General features: G+C 40.3%; 1 long non-coding RNA gene across 2 annotated transcripts in view; it reads left to right on the top strand.

Moving 5' to 3' along the window:
• LOC138268524 (uncharacterized) overlaps positions 1-14,991 on the top strand; it is a 144,788-nt gene that overhangs the window by 2,675 nt on the left and 127,122 nt on the right. The gene's annotated exons all lie outside the window — the stretch shown is intronic.

The following is a 14,991-nucleotide window of genomic DNA, read 5'->3' as shown; positions in this document are numbered from 1 at the left end:
AACATTGCCAGGACAGAAATATGCAGTTGTGAATATATATGCATAAGGAATATTGTACTTATAAATGCATATTAAACATGTAAATGAATTAGGCATATACAGCAATATATTATCAAAGACTCCAAGTTTGAGTAAAGAAAGAAGAAAGAGAGAGGGAGAGGGAGAAGAGCTATAGGGATAAAAAAGGGAATCAAGTGATAGCCATGTGGAGAGAGAGGTAACAGACATTAGTTACAGCGAATGTAAGAAGAAATAAGTATATATAAGAAGAAAAACAGGAAATATATTGACATTTTTTAAAAAGGAGAAGAAAAATCAATTTCCTTCGCAGTGCGTGAGAGATAGTTACTTAATAGCAACAATAGCTGATGACGTTTGAAGAAAGTTCCTGTTGAATCAAGCTTGTAGCTGTCAAGTCTATGATGATAACATACAGAATTCCACCACTGTCTGAGAGTAATGTTCTCCGAAGATTTCCAGTTAGAAGTAATAATAGAGATTACAATAGAAAGCTAAAGGTCCACCAATTTTCCAAGAGGCCTGAATGAACTCCAGATATCGTGTATGCCACCCAAAAACAGTAATTCATATGACACTGGTAAGGAGATCTGAGCTATTGCTGAAATGCGAGACCATATTGAGGACCAAAAAGTAGATAGGGATGGACAGGAAAAAAACATGTAAAAGTCAGTACCCTACTGAGTGTGGCAGTGCCAACAATTGTCACTTTGTGCAAGTTTGAGTTTGTAAAGGCGTACAGGAGTGTAGAAAAGTCTATTATAAAAAAAATATAGGGTCTGTGTGAGGCTTGCAGTGCGTGCAGTGGAATGTATCTTATACCATATTCTATCCCATAAAAAAGTTGGCCAAACAACACCAAGATCTGATTCCCACGATGTCTCAATAGGTGATTTGAGTCTAGGTGAAACAGACGTTCTTAAAGGTTTATAAATTCCAGATGCCCTAGGATAATTAGAGGTTACAATTGGGTGTGGAGATGATGCAAAAGAAGAATGATTATGATGTATAAGTTTATTGAGGGCCTCTTGGACTAGAGTAGAAAGAATGATATATTGGGATTTCTTGCGAATAGGGAAATTATAAATTGCTGAGAGAGTAGTAAAAGGGATGATAGAGTCTTTATGATATAATTGGGAAATGAGAAGAATACCTTTAGTCATCCAAGCCTTCCAACACAAGGTTTTACCTTGTTTCCTAAGAGAACTATTGTGCCAAATAGGACTGTTAAAGAATTGATTAATGGGGTTAAGATGCGAAATAAAAAAAGGTTTCAGTAAGTTGACTGAATGGTAGATAGTGCTGGGCAACCAGAATTTTGGGGGGTTACACATAAATATAATGTGTTTATGGGAAAAGGGAGAAATAAATGTTTCTTCCAAAGAGAACCATAGCTTTTGAGGGGCATCATTGAGTGTAGATACATAGGGATGTATTTGCTTAATGCCAAAAGATTTGTGATAAGTTATAACGTCAGGAAAATTAACTCCACCTTGTACTTTAGGAAGTTTATTGTTTACCGTTCCACAGGAACTTGGATAGAAGTTTATCAATTGAACTAAAAAATAGTTTAGGTATCTTAATAGGAAGCATCATAAGAAGACGTTAATGATAGGGAGAAGCATCATCTTAATGGTGTCCAAGCGGCCCCACCACGTGAGATATAATGGAGACCATTTCTGTGTGAGATCTACAAGCTTTGCAGATAAGATTTCTAAATTAGTCCTTAATGTATCCTTGAGAGTAGTGCAGTACCATACCCCCAGGCATTTAGGGCCTCATTCCGACCCTGGTGTTAAAAACCGCCAGGGCCGCTGACCACGGAAAGCACCGCCAACAGGCTGGCGGTGCTTCCTGGGCCATTCTGACCGCGGCGGTAAAGCCGCGGTCAGAAAACCGGGTCCGGCGGTTTCCCGCCGGATTAACCCCGGTTGGCCCAATCCTCCATGGCGGCGCTGCAAGCAGCGCCGCCATGGGGATTCCGACCCCCTTCCCGCCAGCCTGTTTCTGGCGGTTTTCACCGCCAGGAACAGGATGGCGGGAACGGGTGTCCAGGGGCCCCCTAACAGGGCCCCATTAAGCTTTTCACTGTCTGCATAGCAGACAGTGAAAAGCGCGACAGGTGCTACTGCACCCGTCACACACCTGCAACACCGCCGGCTCCATTCGGAGCCGGCTTCAGTGTTGCAGGCCCTTTCCCGCTGGGCCGGCGGGCGCTCCCTTGGCGGGCGCCCGCTGGCCCAGCGGGAAAGTCTGAATGGCCCCAGCGGTCTTCTGACCGCGGAGCGGCCAATTGGCGGTTCCCGTTTGGTGGGCGGCAACCGCCGCCCGCCAAACTTAGAATCACCCCCTTAATCTTAGAAGAATTCCAAGATAATCCTGCATCAAGGAGTACAGAGCCAGTGCAATGAGCATTAGGTGGTAAGACCACTGTTTTGTCTATGTTAAGTTTATAGCCAGATAGATCAGAATATAAGTTGAGCTCAGGAATGCAGGAAGAGAAGTGTCAGGATGAGACATGAACAAAAGAATATCATCAGCATATGCCATAAATTTGATGTGTGCATTATTCATTTGAAACCCCGTAAATTGTTCAGACGTTTTTAAATGGTATAGAAAAGGTTTGGGAGCCAAAATAAATAGTAAAGGAGATAATGGGCATCCCTGACGAGTACCCCTTTTAAGAGGGTAGAAAAGGAGATTGGATACCATTTGTTATAACCGAGGAACATGGCGAGGAATAAAGAATGGATATAAAATGTCGGAATTTTGTACCTAGTCCATGCCATTCCAATGCTTTCGACAAGAAACCCCAGTAGACCCTATTGAAGGACTTTTCCGCATCCAATGATAAAGCTGCCAGAGGAATCTTAAGTTTAGATGCCTTGTTAATAATATTTTAAAAAGTACGGGAATTATCTGCTACATTTCTATTAGGGGTAAAACCAGATTGATGAGAATCAATAACTTCAGGTATATATGGGAGTAAACGGAGAGCTAAAACTTTGGCATAGAGCTTACAATCAGTATTAATTAAAGATATGGGTCTATATTTTTTACAGTCAATCGCATCCCAATCTTTTTTGGGAATAAGACAAATCATGGCCTCTGTAAATGAGCCAGATGCAGAACCTGAAATTATAAAGTGATTAAGTAATTGAAAGAGTTTGGGGAAAAGAGACTTAGCAAACTGAATAAAGAATTCTACTGTGAAGCCATCTGGGCCTGGAGCCTTACCCTTGGGGAGAGATTGTAAAGCTGTATATAGTTCGGTAAGTTGTAGGGGTTGGTCTAAAGATGAGAGGTCAATCTGCAATGGGTCTCTTGGTTTGAGATTAGAGAAATATTGGTTGAGAGATTCAACTGTTGGTATTTGTTCTGGAGTGTACAGGTCCTTATAGTAAGAAGCGAAACATGATGCTATATCTTTATCTCTAAAGTGTTTAACACCGTTGTTATCTGTGATAGATTTAATAGTTGTTTTTTATTTTCTTGGTTTCAAATATCGAGCTAGAAGAGTACCAGCTTTATTGTTACCACCATAATATCTGTCATTTATTTTCAGGAAGGTGCTGCATGCTTGTTCAGTGGTATATTGGTTAAACTCCATTTTAGCTGAGACTAGTGCTTCAAGATGTGATTTACTAGTTTTGTGAGTATAGTATTCATGTTCTAGGAACTTTATATTTTTAAGGATGGAAGTCGATTTTTGTTGAGCAGACTTTTTTTCGAGTGAGCGTAACTTATGATGAAACCCCTAGAGGCTGTTTTGAATGCATCCCACACAGAATGAAATGCTAGTTGATCACTATCGTTGATGTGAAAGTATTCTTCTATAAACTTACTGTAGGAAGCGATAAAAGTAGCATCTGAAAGTAGAGAGTTATTAAACCTCCATGAAGATGTTTTAGAACCATTAAGAAAAAGATCAAGGTCAGTAGTCACAGGTGCGTGATCTGAGATCAAAATAGCACCAATTTCAGAGTTGACCATATGTTGCAATAAACCTTTACTCAGAAAGATATAATCAAGCCTAGAATGGGAATGGTGGGTAGGAGAATAAAAAGAGTATTCCAAGAGATCGGGATTGCATACTCTCCAGGAATCAGAGAGAGAATGCTGTAAAATAAAGTTTTTAAAAGCTTTGTGGGAGGCATGTGGAATGAAACGGGATGTGGAACATCTGTCCAAAAATGGATCGAGAATTTGGTTGCAGTCACCACCTATTAGTAAATTGTTTGAGGAATGTTCAGAGACAATATGTGAAAGATTCTTCCAAATATTTGGATCCGGATGTGTGGGGCCGTATATATTTAGGATAGTAAGAGAAATATTGTCAATTGTAAATGTAACAAGTACCCAGCGACCTTCTGTATCTTGATGCTGTGAAATTATGGTAGGTTTGAGAGATTTATGACAGAGTCTAATTACCCCATTTTTGTTTGTGATGGAAGGGGAGTAGAAAATGTCCCCCACCCATTGTTTTTTAAGCTTAATTGCCTCAGAGTTGTTGAGGTGAGACTCTTGCAACAAAGCAATGTGGCATTTCAAACGAGCTAGGTGAGATAAGACACGCTGACGTTTAATGGGGTGTTTAAGCTCCTTAACATTCAAAGTAACCGTTCTAAGTTGCATAACAAGAAGTATTAATAAACAACTGCTGTAACAAGGAAAAAACTAGGCATATCAATTTTGCAAAAGCAAAGAAATGGGAAAGAAACAAGATAGTAAAGAAAAAGAAAAGGAGGAAGATGACCTCCAGAAGTTGTATATATATCGATGTTGCAATACAGGGACTAAAGTCCACGAAAGCTAAAGAAAACAAGATAGAAAGTGAATACCCCGAAAATTAGAGGGACAGCGGAGAACCTGAAAAGACAGGCAAGAGTGGCTTCAGCTCAAGAAAAGTGATATTAGATATTAAAACATATGAAGGCGAGTTTCATGGAAGAAAAACAAAACATACAAACGAAAAATGTACCATTCAGGAGACCAAATAACGTAATACTACAGTAAAGGAGTGTGACATGAAAAACTATAAAAATCAAAGCTTACCAGTGGAACGTGTAGGAGAACAATTTGGATGGTGAGAAAGGGATACGGTTGGGAAAGGAACATGAGGATTGCACAAAGAACACTATCTAAAAATATATATATATATAGGAAAATAAGAAGATGCAGAGAAGGAAAACCATGGATATAAATATTAAACATAACCATTACTATTAAACTGTCCAGAAAAAAAAAAAGAAAGGACATTAAAGACAAATTAAATTAAATTATATCTTCAAGTAATTGCAGATGCTCCTAGTTCCATTGCTTCTGTTTTGTGTTGGCTAATAAAAGTTTGTAGTGCTGAAGGTTCCTCAAACGAGTAAGATATGTCCTTGAATGTAATTTTGAAAAGGCATGGGTGAAGAAGACCATATCGAATATTCAAGGATTTGAGTTGTGGACGTAAGCCAAAAAACTGTTTGTGACGTGCAGCTGTAGCAGGAGAGAAGTCTTGTGTGAAAAACACTTTATGACCTGACCATAGCAAAGAGACCATCTTTTTGGCTTCCGAGAGTATTTGCATCAAGTTAGTAAATTGGAGAAAGAGAATAATAATTCCTCTAGGATGTGCACAAGGGCCAGTTGAAGTCTGTGGACCTAAACAATGTGCCCATTGGATAGAGAGGGGAGAGGTAGAAGGCAAGCGAAGAATTTAAGGTATTGCTGGTTGAAGGAATGCAATCATGTTAGAGCCTTCCGAACCTTCTGGAATCCCAAAAAGGCGAAGATAATTTCTCCTATTTCTGTTTTGTAAGTTTTCAGTAAGCCTTTTAAGTTGAGCTATGTCCTTGGAGATCTGTGGATTGACAGTGTTACAATCTTCAAGGTTACTGACTCTCTGTTCCAGAGTACAAATTTGTTGTTCGTGTTGGGACCATTGCTCCTCAATATGTTGCAAAGAGGCATTAGTGTCCATCATAAAGGACTTTAGTGCACGCAATTCCTCCATGACAGCATCTAGAGTAAGATGTGTAGGTGATTTTGAGGGAGAATCAAGGTCTTTTTTTGGGCGCTTGACGGAGGAGGTGTTAAGATGTTTTTTTCGCAATTGCGCCAGCAGCATGAGATGAAGAGGCGCTATCCTTTAAAAAGACTGCAGCACTATCCATTGTCAAAGCTGATGGTAGAGAAGATTTAGTGATATGTGTGCGCACCACTCGAAGAGGATTATTAGACTTGGAGAAAGATGATGACTGGCAACTCTGAGAATTATGTGGTCTCCCCATAAAAGCCAGCAGCAATTTGGTAATAGGAAGCCAGCAATGTGAGGTGTGGATGAAATTATATTACGATGAGAAGCTGCTGGCTGAAGTTTCCAACACCAGAGCAAAATATAATAAAAAAATATAGAAATAGAAAATCCTAAATTATTCTCTCATAACAGGCATGACAGAATACCACAAGAGCAAAGCACTCTACTGCACATAGTCAAACAATTGGTGACTAGTTTTAAGGGAACCTTCTGAAAAGGAAAAATCCCCTCCGTCAAAGGAAAGCATTTACCATGTTACAAAGAGAAATTTGAAAGAGCTCCTTGACAACAAGAGCTGCCAGTGAATACTGAAAGTGCAGAGAGAGGTAAAAAGTTCAGCTGGCTGTCAGAAGGTAAAAAATATCCCACTGCAGAGGAAACTAGATTTGTAGAATCACATCCAGGCAAGCAGTTAAAAGTCAAATAGAAACATCTCTGTGAAAGTTTAGGTTTGTGCAGAGGCTTATTGAGTGAAACACAAATGACGCAGATAAATAATTACCTCAGGCCCTCACATGAAGTCTCTGAAATGACTTCAAAACTCGATGTCGCTGTAAGATAAGGGCATATTTATGCAGCGGCAGAGCTCCGTGCTAAAAAATGCTGAAGAAATTAATCATTTTGATGTGAAAACATCTCCTTCTTTCCAGGAAGTGCTGAAGCCTCACGGAGCTCTAAAGAGCAGCGGCCATCTTGCGTGAACTCCAGCCACGCCCCCCGCTGATAAACAAGAGATATGACTGGGCCAACTATAGGATTCTCTTCTGGACACCCCCTTTGCTGGGTTTAAGAGAAGTGGTTCTTCAGGGTAATCCAACTTCCTCTGGTTCAGACCTACCTAATTTATATGTGATGTGAGGTTACTGTTCATCGGTTTTATGAACTGTTGAATCCCTCATGACATTGTGGCTCCAAACAGGTCTTCACAACATCTGCAGCATAGCAACTAATCCATTATCAATAACTCGCTTTTTCCAACACACTTTCCGTACAACTTTTTATTCAATTATCGTTATTCAGTCGACATTTTGCTCATTTAATTAGCCGCAGGAAAAAAAGTAAAAGGCTGAGGTGCCTTAGACAGGGTTCGAACCTGCGACCCACATAGCACACTCAGACATTAAAAGTGAGCATTGTACTCTGCGGTAGCTCACTTGATTTAACTTGCTAAACCAAACATAGTAACACAGGGCTCCAGTGAAGTGCTTATTTTCATTCCGAGGAGGAGATGTACAAAAGCTCAACTTTAAAGTCTTGTCTTGTGTCAAGCTTGGTTGCGGTTGAGTTTGGGCAGCAAACTGGTTTAAATGTGAGCAGACTTCATGCACGGCAGAGTAAAACAGGCAGAACCTTTTTTCATGGAAATATCACATTATGGGGGTTATTACAACTTTGGAGGAGGTGTTAATCCGTCCCAAATGTGACGGCTATACCACCAGCCGTATTACGAGTTCCATAGGATATAATGGACTCGTAATACGGCTGGTGGTATATCCGTCACTTTACCGTCACTTTTGGGACGGATTAACACCTCCTCCAAAGTTGTAATAACCCCCTTTGTCTTCTATTCAGATTTGATTCCCCATCCACATCGACGAACACTTCATTTGTGTTTGGATAGTAAAGAGGTATTTTCAGTGTAATTTCACTAAAGACCCTAGCGGTAGATTGTGCAGTTTTAATGTGAGTGTAAAATGAGGATATTGTAAGAGCCGCTGTGATGGTTGTGTGAAGGCTCGCCAAGAAAAGCCTTTGATTTGAATCACCTCTTTCCCATCCAGTTGGTGGCACAGTCTTGCTACCACTTTTTTCCGCTTAACGTTATCACTTGGATACTGATGTCCAGTGGCTCAGCCACCTCTCCCCTTCTTTTCAATATCTACCTCTGGGTTTTCTGTAGGCTGCTTCAATACTTTGAACTATCTTTTTACAATCAGTCTGACAACACACGACCAGCCTGAAAATTCAGCTACCTCAATGACACTGTTGGGATTGGCATCATCCCCGATCTTGGCCAAGGACTGGGTGATTTCCAATCGCCTAAAGTTGAACTTGGACAGTCCTGAAATCCTTAGATATCGAAATTGGCAACCAGCACATGTGATCCTAACTTGACCTGTGGACCTAGAAGGAACATCCCACAAACAAACACGACAACAAACCAAGGAGTGTTCCTATATTCGGACTTTGCACAGGAATCTCAGCCAGACATTATGGAGAAAACCTTAACAAATATGCTCAGAATCTTTCGAGGGATTTTCCCTTACCAAGCTTTCCACCACAGGGCACAAACTGCAGCTGAATTTGAGCTCTCCCTCTCACGTGTACTACACACAGACTATACCTAGGAGCCAAGAAATCACCCCTAAATGAATTACTAGTGCTAAATTCAGGCCCTGGCGCACACCCACACTTTAAATCTGGAATTATTGCCCTTGTAAACTCTCCCTGGTTCCGAATGTCTCGACAGATTTTCTACAAAGCACTGAGCAGAGCACACCGGGTCCAGGACAGAATACAGACAACATTCAAACCACAAACATGTAAGTTCCATGCACCTAGGTGAAGCTTCTGTTCCAAAACATTGCTGATACTGAAAGTACAACCCTTCAGCAAGACGTGACACAGGTTAAACTTTTTCATTCCAAGTCAGCAAGCTGTGGAACTTTCTCCCACACACTTGAGGTATTTCAGCAATCTCCAAGAAAACACCCATTCACTATCAAAATAGTGAATCACAATGCAAAACTGCATAATTCATAATTTTAAAGTCTGTCGTTATCCGATGTTGAATCCACGTAGTACATAAGCAACCTCCAAAAAACAACCATTTATTTTTTAATTGATATATTTATTTATATGCAATTTTAATATGGAGATAACAAGACCCAAAAGAATATTTGAGTGAAGTAACTAATGCTTTCAAGCAGCTTAGAAAAGAACAGTTAAATTGGGCAGTGGTTCCCAACCTTTTGACTTCTGTGGACCCCCATTTTAACGTTAGTGGAATCTCGGGACCCCCACTGAATCATTATTAGAATCACAGTGACTCATTACTAGCAGTCGGGGAGTCTGTCCTAAACATTGTTAATGATTTGAAACGCAAAACAATGCACAAAAAATTCAAAAACAAGCATTCATCAAACACATACAAAAAAGCTAACACTTTTTTTTAAATTTGCAAACAAATATAAATTAAAAAAAAAAATAATTGGAAGGCTGGAGCTTTTCTAAATTCAACTGAAGCCACTCATCGTCCATACTATATTGTGTTTTATGCACCTGCACCGCTCCCACTAATTATTCTGAGGATACTAATTTTATTTTTAGCCTCCACTGTCAAATTCCTTGACATTTACTGTACATTTAAAATGTTTCAGTTGTACATTTAGGAACTTTATTTAAATACACTTTATTAACATGTTCATATTATTTAATTTTCTATGCAGTGGCGGACCCCTCGGGGTCCCCAGCTCATAGGTCTGGAACCACTAAAATAGGGTATTAAGTATATCAACAAATAACACCATTAGAGCAGTTTAAAGAGGTGTCTCACACATGCATGTAACCTCAAAGAATGTTAGTCTATGCCATGTTGATATGTGATGACTGACAAGCATCAATGGCAAGCTAGTAAACCTCAATGCAAAAACATCAATCAAAAACTACTGAACCACAATGTAGAATAAGATAAGGTGTCCACCAGACAGGAGCCTAACACCTTTCATGTAAAATAAAGTTATATGGAACCCGATCTGCCTCAGATACCTCTTAAAGATGAGCATTTATGATCTAGTGCCCAAGCAACATAAAATACCATGCTATATAGACTTCTGAGATGGCACAAGCTGTGGTTGTAAGCAGCGCACACACATACAGACTGCGGAGGTTGCACCAATTGACAGCTCATCAATGCAAAATGCTAAGTTGGTATATACTGACATTGCATGAGCACAGTCTGTTAGCAACTCAACATGGCCAATGGGCTGGTTCAGATTTGTAGTCGGCCTTACCGTGATGATCTGGCACGGTAGTTTTTACGCAGTCTCAGGCAGGAGGTCTGTTTCGCTGGCGCTGACACTCTCGTTCAGCGCGGTGAATAGACTGTTGAGCTGGCACAGAAGCTGACATTCGGCAGCCATATAGGAAGGCTGCTGAGAAGCAACCTGGGTACATTTCAGATGCACATAAACACACACAGGCTCTCTCCCCCTCACTTTCCACTAAGTGTGTTGTGGAAGTCTGACTCACCTGTTCATCACTAGCTGCGGTTGTAAATTAAAATTCAGCTTCTGCCTGTTCAAATGCAATAAAAAATCTGCATTGACTAGAAGATGTATAAACTAAAACAAAAAGTTAAACATAGTCGCCTGTGATTTCTTAACATCTGAACAATATACAGGAGTGCTGGTCATAGTAAAAAGTGTAAACTAAAGGTATTTTTTGTAACATGGGGAAGTATGTATATATATATATATATATATATATATATATATATATATATATATATATATATATATATATATTCCTTTCCAATAAGTTACCATGTCTTCCATAGGCATCATATAGGCCATCAGCCCAAGCGATAAAGGGGATCACACACCTCCCAGCGGACCAACCACGATTGAAGGCCTTTCTGTATCTGTGAGGTGGACACCGCAAGTCAAATTCTGTGGGTTTCCTCATCCTGTTTCATACAGGACACCGATCACTACTGGTATCTGAGAATTTACTTGATGTCTGATTATCAAGCCATGCTTGATCAAGAGCACACCTTCCGCAGGCCTCACTCCGGTGTAAGCTTCATCCTGAAGATTCCGCATCTTCTAAATAACCCCACACACACTGGATTTTTATTTCTTCACCAGAGGTGATGTAACAAGCTCATGTGAGCGTTGCTGTTGCCAATAGCATAAGTTTATTTTATTTGGTCCACAGCGCCATTAGTATTTTGCATGTCTTTTTTGTATTAATGTTTGTCAGTTACTCCATGTCCCCACCTACGACATTGGGGTACCAAGATGTTTGGTTTCCAATCCCACACTGTCTGAGTTCACAAGCAACTTGAAGATGGTGTGTGGGTCTATATCATTACACTGAAGTCTTGGACCTGTTCATCCAGACACAATTCAATGCCAAAACAAGCATTAGAAAGGCCAAACATCTGAGATTACTTTTGCTGCTGTTTTTTTTTAGTTCTTCTTTTGGAACTCTGTGCAATAAATATTAAAAGTGTATAAGTAATACAAAGTAAAAAATGCACAGTACAATGGCTTGCATATGTTTTTAAGAAAATAGAAAATGACCTATTAAAAATATATATATATATATATATATATATATATATATATATATATATATATATACATATATATATAGCACCCATTGCACTGAAGTGGACTCATTTTTGGTGGATGTGCACATTCACAAAGGGGAAAATACATCACTCATAGTTAAAAGGGCCAATAGTTACAGTGAGCTGATACATAGTCCATGTTGTTTAGTGTGGTGGGCCCTCTAATAAGCCAACTGAGGAAGAAGAGAGGTGATTGAAGATATATATATAATTTTATGGAAAACATGAGCCTGGTGACACAGCTAAGCCAGACCTAAAAAAGAAGAGAGAGGGGCCTTTTGGGTCCCTTCCGAGGGACACCAAGATGAGTGTCCTATTTAAGTCAAGCCCCCTTCAGTGAGGAGCAGTCTTGTCATCACTTAAGGCATAAAAAGGCATAATAAGCAATTCATTCTTCCTCCTACTTGCACCACAATTCAAGCTTGTGGATAATATACATTGTACCAGGACATATAGGAAATTCTGTCACCCCTTTGTGTCCTGCCCAGTGCTGGAGAAATTGCTGTCCCATGCTGATATGCCCCTTCCATCCACAGTGTTGATCCCATCATGATGGAATCCATGAAAGTGTAATACCCTCAAACATTTGCACCCCCCTGACAGTCCCTTGGGAACATCTGTCTCTGTAATGACTCTGCATGTCGTGATGACTTTGACTGCTAGACAGAGCCAAGCTTCTCCCTAACATTGGCTCAGATAACTCCAGTGTTACAAAGAAGGTCAGGTTCAAGGAGGCCTGGTCTGATGTAAAGAGCTTGAAGCATCAGCAGTAGTGTCTAGTTTAGTACCACCGATTGTTGGCCTTCCAGTGTACAGCTCCTCCAATGACCTTTGTCAAATTTAAACCAGTTATGAAGAGGGCAGCTAAGATTCAATATGATGAAGTTTCGAGGGTCATGAATTGTTTGCAAGGAAGTCAGTGGAGGTCTCAAAATATATACCTCCCACACTCTCCCAGTGTTGGGGACAATGAAGCGAACAGGTGGGCCCATCTCTTAGACAACAGAATGCCACTGGCATAGCCTGATAATAAAAGTTATCTACTTGAGATTAGTCCTTCCGTGGAAAAATCCTCAAAGCCATTGTTTCGTTTTAAACAGGCCCTTGAAGAACCATGTGACAGACACTACACTGTCCACCAGCTGCGATCCTTCCGACCAATGGAAAGCACTGGCGTCCTCATGCGGAACCAAAGTCCTTGACCTGTCACCTAAGAAGTTTGGTGGTTAAAAAGTCTTCAGCAGAACAAAGCTGAAAACTTTTACCTCTGTCCTGGACAAGGAATCTTAAAATCAGGATACTCTCTCTGGTCAAAGGGTTCTTTTAATCTGATAGTTTGACACTTAGAATATCTTTACTATCACACCTGGTGGTAGCTGGCAGTTTTCGTGACAGGACATAAAGGCTATCTCTTCTTCCTACCTAAACACCCTATCATTATCAGATTTATGTAAGATCTTCAAAGTTATTTTCCTTCAAAGCCTTTTGTGTCCCCTGAATGGACTTTAATCTGCTATCAATGTTCATTTTGGGTGCCTGTTTTGAAGTTTTACATTTGTGTTCCTGGAACTTTGGAAATAGTTTCTTGTTGGCACTTACTTCAGCAAGGAGGATCACATGCATTGTATTCCAATCTCATTATATCATTGTTTGGCAGAAGTGACTGTTTGGGACTGTCTAAGGTAATTTCTGTGTCCCATATCTCTCAGACGGTGTTGTTTTCAGATTTCTTCCTACCTCTGTATCCATCAAAAAAGGGGAGAGGCCACTTACGTACGTCCTTTCTGGACGTTGTTTGGAGTGACAAAAAGAGTACAGCAAATTAGCACATTTATAGAACCAGCGAAAGGGAAAGCCCTGATTAAGAAGACTGTCCAGAAGGATAGTCACATATATTGCACTTTGCCACAAACTGCCGCTAAAAGATCTACCTGGAGGTTTCAGGGCGTGTTCCACAGAAGGAAAGGCAGCCACATCTGCGCACCCTATTTTGGATAGGTAGCCACCTGGGTGTCAGTGCACACCTTTACAAGGTGTTCTCTTTTGACTTTGATATTGTGATGAAGCTACAATTCCGTACAGAGGTTTCCAGAACCTGCCGGTTTCAGAGTGGTCATCTATCCCTAGTCCCACCTTTGGCATCATTACAACTTCTGGAGTCTCTCAAATATGATGAATTGCTGGAAGACGTATCTTGAAGAGGAAGACAAGTTACTTACTTTCAGTAGGTTTCTGATATTTACTTTATCTAGTACAGATTAAGTGCTGCTGCCTCACATCACCTTTCCTGAGGAGGATTATTTACTTTTTGATGGGGGGGGAATGTGTGTGTGTGTGTGTGTGTGTGTGGAGTGAGCATGTGTGTCCTTGTGTTGTAAGCTTACACTGTTTCTACCAACATAAAACTTGATCTCTGTATTATACCTGTTGGAATTGTATTGGGCCGTTAGCCTGCTTCCATGCCTTGTATTTTGTTTTGCAGGCTGCACTCCATTTAATTTGTTTTGTTAATGGGCATAAACCTGCAATAAGTTGACGGCCACTGGCTTTATAGAGTTCATGTTTCATTGCTCCAAGATCGACTTCTATTACCACAGGGTTATAGTCACTTTCAGGTCTATGAACCACCTTGTGGCTTGAGCACCTACACATCAGTGCTGGGCTTAACAAGATATAATCTATTATGGATATATTTCTAAAAGTTGGAATGGGTGTGCCCGCTGCTAAGCTGCTGCAGTCTGTCGTTTTGAGATCCTATTCTTTAAGGAAAGTTTCTATAACTGATCATAGTGAGTCTCGACAGGGCCCTGATTCCTGACCAAGCTGGCGAATGTTAAAATCTCCTGCCATCACATATTCATGCCCTGGGTGTTTGTAAACGAACTCCTTCAGCAAGTCCAAAATAGATTGAACCATCATCTGTTTCTTTCCTTGATGGGGGTTAATATATATGTTTGCAACTGTTACCGGGATGCTTTTTTTAACATAAGGCTAAGCCATGAATGGTTATCACTTGCATGTTGCACGTTGATTTCTCCCAAATTACTAGTTTGATAGCCAAGTCTAACTTAACGTATATTGCAAGACCTCCAATATGTCTTCCAAACAAATTTTGGAGACTGGATTGTAGTAAAACCCTTATAGTCAGAGGCTCTGCCGACCATGTTTCTTGGAAGCACATAATATCTACATTGTTTACAAAGTTCTTAATACTGTAGCTGGCTATAAGGGAAGCCAAGCCGGCCATGTTCCAGCTAATTATTTTGATAGTTTTATATTCGGATTTTAAGGGCAGGCATTTGTAGTTAAA

The sequence above is a fragment of the Pleurodeles waltl genome, chromosome 12, assembly GCF_031143425.1.
Source record: "Pleurodeles waltl isolate 20211129_DDA chromosome 12, aPleWal1.hap1.20221129, whole genome shotgun sequence".
NCBI lineage: Eukaryota > Metazoa > Chordata > Amphibia > Caudata > Salamandridae > Pleurodeles > Pleurodeles waltl.
Note: the sequence above shows the minus strand (reverse complement) of the source record. Positions and strands in the feature narration are given on the sequence as shown.